The sequence below is a fragment of the Eucalyptus grandis genome, chromosome 8 (genome assembly GCF_016545825.1).
Source record: "Eucalyptus grandis isolate ANBG69807.140 chromosome 8, ASM1654582v1, whole genome shotgun sequence".
Taxonomy (NCBI): Eukaryota; Viridiplantae; Streptophyta; class Magnoliopsida; order Myrtales; family Myrtaceae; genus Eucalyptus; species Eucalyptus grandis.
The window spans coordinates 39,729,219-39,734,829 of NC_052619.1; positions in this window are offsets into that span (position 1 = coordinate 39,729,219).

Consider the following 5,611-nt stretch of genomic DNA (forward strand, 5'->3'; position numbering starts at 1 on the left):
GGGGATGTTGGAAATTTCCTATAATATGGGCTTATATTAATTAATTGATTTTCTATTTTAAATAATCGGGTTAATGGATATTCTAATATTTGTTGAACCCTATAATTATTTGATTAAATTGGGTATCGGCATCTATTGATAATAGACCTAGTTAAACAGTAAAATGTAGGCAATTGTGTTTAATTGAAACCCGTAATGGGAATGGCTCATTGACAAGCTATTGATTAGGGTTTATTAGGTTCCATTTCTAGCCTATAAAATTGTAGATTATATCTATCAGTTGCTTTAATCCCATTAAAAGTTGCTATACTAAAATATGTCATAGAGAGGAAGATATGGTATTCCGATATATCATTAATTATCAGATTGATCTACTTTTCTTCAAGAGAAGCAATGGCTCAAACATGTACGCTTTAATTCCGCCGTATTTATTGATCTCGATGTTTTACAATTATAAATGGATTTGTTTCTTCTTGATTGATTAGCTGTTTATGTGAATAATTTTCTATAGGGGAGTCTCTCAAGAGCAGGCCATCTAAGAGCTTCCTCGTCGTCATCCTCATCAAACGAAGATCTTGAGAACACATCCGCCATCAATGCATGGTTCGTCCACGTGGTGGAGCTAGTCGCATGCAGGTTGTTGCCCGCTTTGTATATATCTCCATCCACAGATGATGATGGTGTCTGCTAAAGTGCTGCTCTTGCTCTATTTTCAAAACACAAGAAGTGAAGAAGAAGAAGAAGAAGAAGAAGAAGAAGATGATGGAGGTGATTACGTTTAGTGTCCTGTTTAATGCTGATGTGCGCTTGTGTAATTACGTATGAAAATTGGCTCTTTGCATCGAGCACATAAGTAAGAGAGAGACGGGGTAGACACAGGCGTGAAAATGGAGTTTATATAGAGAGACTGAGCGAGTATTGGGCCCCAGTGAGGCGGCATCTGGAATTTTTGGGTTTTGTGTTAGAGGGACTTGATTAAATTACTCGTGAAAGTATACGGTTTTGAGTAGAAATTATAAGCAAGAGAAAGAAACAAATCTTAACCATCCAATTGGTGCAACAATAAGTTATCAAAGAAGGAAGCAATTTTAATTACGTGGAAAGAGGCAAAAAAAAAAAAAAAAACACACACACACACACATAGGTGGAGAATATGAAATATTCATTTCTTGGAAATTTAATTCCAAAATGAAAAAAAAAAAACTCATTTTTATTTCCTCTAAAAATGAGATTGGAAATGATTGACATATCAAATTATAGAAGTATTTGGTTTTCCCAGCATTGGCATGATGTTATTGCGTTGTTTTAGGCTCCATTTGGTAAGCATTTATGTTTCTCCCAAATTCTATTTTTTTGTTCCCCAAAACAAAAAAAAAAAAACAAAAAGAAAAAAAGAACTCCGTTTGGTAATGTCAATTAATTTTTTAACTCCCCGAAATAAAAAAGTGGTTAGGAAATAGATTTGAAATGGAAAAAAAGAAGAAGAAGTAACTTCTTATTATCGGGAACAATTTCTAGAAATAAGTTATTTTCTCTTTTCTTTCTTCTCTTTTCTTCTTTTCTTCTTCTTTGTCGGCCGCCACCCCCCGCTACTGCTTGTCGTTAACCAACCACCACTGATTGCCACTCCTTGCCAATCGCCGGCGGGCCAACCATCGTCGGCTGACCCTAGCCGACAATCGCCAATTGTCATTGCCAATCGTTGACCACCACCAACTACTACCATAAACCGTCGACCGTCATCACCTACTATTGACAACCGCTACTGCTTGCCATCTCTTGCCACTAATGACTACCACCGCCGCAACCGTAACCAATTGACGGCAGTGGTTAGTGGTAGCAAGCAGCGACAGGGGTCGGTAGCCAGCGATAGCGACCGTTGGCGACAAGTGATAGCGAGGGGCAATGGGCGACGACGGTAAGGAAGAATAAGAAAAAAATTAAAAGAAATTTTACATTATAAAAATATTTGTGAATCATACTATACTCATTCTTATTCTTTTTTTCTTTCTGAAAATAGAAATTTTGTATAGTTACCAAACGCATTCTTTTACTAAGAAATTGTTTCGAAGCATAGAAATAAAAAGAGACTCTTTAAAAAAAAAATTATTCTCTAGAATAGAAGCGTTATCAAACAGACCCTTAATGGCGCTAGTGGCTAGGGAGGTTCTTTGGACAATGGTGCGAAACGTAGTGCATGTCGTCATCTGTAGATACATGAACACCTGAAATAGTCTTTGAATTACATCTTCTTATCCAATCCCTGTAGCAAATATCGTTTTCGCGTCCTCTAATGTGTTCAACACTTTTAACAATTCATGGCTGCCTTTGATTAGTGTCCATCGACCAAGTAGCGCAAAAAGGTTTTAGACACCTACAATGGTGCATTGATACATCAAGAAGCTCAAACTATTCTTATAACTAGTGGAACCATCTATGTTGTTATAGAAAATAATTTGGACTAAAGCACAACAAAGATCATATTATATTCTATTGGTGATAAGAAAATTAAAATAAATGGTTAATTAGACTATTTTGTTTTGTGAAAAATGAATAATGTAGAAAATATTTTCCTAAAAATGATTACTTTTATTACTTAAAATAGCTAGTTAATGAAAAATATTTTCATCATCAACAATTCTTTTGCCTAAATATTGTAGTGAATAATGAAAATGATTTTAATATATTCATTTTGCAAGTGATATAAACGATCATTTTTTAAAAAATGTTTTTAAAATCATTCATTTTTTTAGAAAAGTTTTTCATGAAATAAATTGAGCCTTAATCAAATAAAATGGTACCGATGAGACTGAAAAAAAGGATGCCTATGTAATAAAATTGAAATTAACAACTTAGTGCAGGAGTTCTAAAATAACCATATTAAAGCCAATTTGCCTGGCTAAAGAACCAAATTCGCTAGGGACAGCACACGTGGTGAGGAAGGTTCCATGGACGAGAGTGCCAATCCTCATGCATGACGTCATCTGCAAATACGACAGCACTCCGAGGATCACGCCAGAAACGCGAAAGGTGCCGGTAACTGTGCCATGTGCAACTTCCAGGAGGACGCGGAAAAAAAGGACCAGAAATAAAATCTTGATCTGACTTTGACGTTCCTAGCCTTTCCCCCCCAACATGTTAAACGCATTTTGGACAAAGAACGGGAACACTCGTACGACCACGGTGGGCAAAGCTCTCTGCCGCCACGTTCAATTGCTCAAATCTGACTTCAATCGTAGGAAGATGGATTCCAACTCTCCAACCACTCATCAAAACCACAATTATTCAAACATAAAACAAATAATAAATTAATTAATTACATCTTGACAATACCGGAACAACTTTACGGCGAAAAAGACAAACATACATGAATCATGAATGAACGATTCCCACCATTATGGAACGTGGCAAATTTGGTAAACATTTTTCTTTTTACTCATAAAATCCACAAATAGAGGCTCCAAAAACAGAGCAAACAGAGACTGTACCTGTCAATGCGGTTCCGGAGCTTCAGCAAGAAGCCCTCGCTGTCCTCCTCAGTGACCCTCAATAACCTCTCAAGCAATCTCTTCCTATTATGAAAGCCCAGGTTCCAGATATTGATTTGGTTAGCACTATCGCCGACCATCAGAATCCCTTTCTGGAGACACTCGAAGGTAGGGATATTGGAAATTTCCTATATATGGACTTATATTAATTAATTGATTTTCTATTTTAAATAATCGGGTTAATGGATATTCTAATATTTGTTGAACCCTATAATGATCTGATTAAAATGGGGTATCGGCATCTATTGATAATAGACCTAGTTAAGTAGTGAAATGTAGGTAATTGTATTTAACTAAAACCCGTAATGGGAAGGGCCCAATTGACAGGTTATTGATTAAGGTTTATTAGGTTCCATTTTTAGCCTATAAAAGGGTAAATTATACCTATCAATTACTTTAATCCCATTGAAAGCTGCTATACTGAAAAATGTCATAGAGAGAAAGATATGACATTCCGATAGATCACGAATTATTAGATTGATCTACTTTTCTTTAAAAGAAATAATGGCTCAAACATGTACGCTTTAATTCCATCATATTTATTGATCTCGGTATTTTACAATTATAAATGGATCCGTTTTTTCTTGATTGATTAGTTGTTTATGTGAATAATTTTCTACAAGAGAGTCTCTCAAGAGCAGCCCATCTCAGAGCTTCCTCATCGTCATCCTCATCGCGCGAAGATCTCGAGAACACATCCGCCAACAATGCATGGTTCGTCCACGCGGTGGAGCTGGTCGCGCGCAGGCTGTTGCCCGCTCTGTATATATCTCCTCCATCCATGGATGATGATGGTGTCTGCTAAAGCGCTGCTCTTGCTCTGTTTTCAAAACACAAGAAGTGAAGAAGAAGAGGGAGGTGACAGCGTTTCGTGTACGCTTGTGTAATTACGTATGAACATTGGCTCTTTGCATCGAGCTCATGAGTAAGAGAGACGGAGAAGACACAGGCGTGAAGATGGAGTTTAATAAGAGTCGGTGCGTGAATTAGGCCCCACGGGGTCGACATCTGAATTGTAGACTGTAGATATTTTCCTGGGTTGGGAAAAAAGGAGTCAAAAATTCATTCTTCATTTCCATATTTACGCTTCTTTTAATTAAACTTCTATGTTTTCTATTTGTCTAATTAAATCCTTTAATTTTCACAAACTTTCTGATCAAATCCTTCGACCGCCAAGTCTGCCCAAGTCCAATGGACGTGGCCCTTGGACGACGCCGTAGCGTAACATGCATAAATTTTTTTTTCAGAGTAGACGTCCATGTGAGAGTCGATAATGGCTAAAATTCATCCACATCATACTCGTGTTACCTACATTTGCTAAATTTTTCCACATACGTTCACAAAACCACAATTTGCATCATCCGATGGCCACAAAAAATGAAATTAGTTGGATTTGGTATCAAAAGGACTTAATTAAAATACCCGTGAAAGTAAAAGATTTTGATTAGACAAATTGAAAATATGAGAATTTAATCAGAGTGTTGACACCTCATTTAAATTTAGAAAATAGAAATAGAAGATAATCTTTGATTAGAGGGAAATTTTAAAAAATAATAATAATTTTGAATTCAAAAACTCTACCGTGTGATTTTGGAGCCACTTTGTTGTTGGAGTCGTTGAGTGAATATCTCGCTTGCAGAAACAACTTTGAGCGCTTTCACTATAAAATGTGAGGCTTCAGAATCAAGAGGAGGGGAGCTTCTCTTCATTGTTCGTCCAAAAAATAGCAAATTGAAGAGAAAACATAGAAGAGAGTTTCAGTTTTTGAGGAAAAAACACAAAAGTCAAGTGAAAGGGGGAGCAAGAGGATTTCTCTTCCGGTTGAAAAAGTAAAAAGCCTCCAGCAAAAAGTACAGGGGCAGAGGGAGAGTGACGTGAGAGAGGGAGAGAGAGAGAAAACAAAAAAAAAAAAAAGAGAAAAGAAGGGGAGCTGTTCATCTTCTTCTTCGTGCAGACATAGCTGCCGATCGCCATTCCGCCATCCAATTCCACTCGCACCACCGCTCGGAGCCTGATGCCGCCTCGCCGGACTCGCCTTCGCCGCGCAGCAACCTGCGACTTGC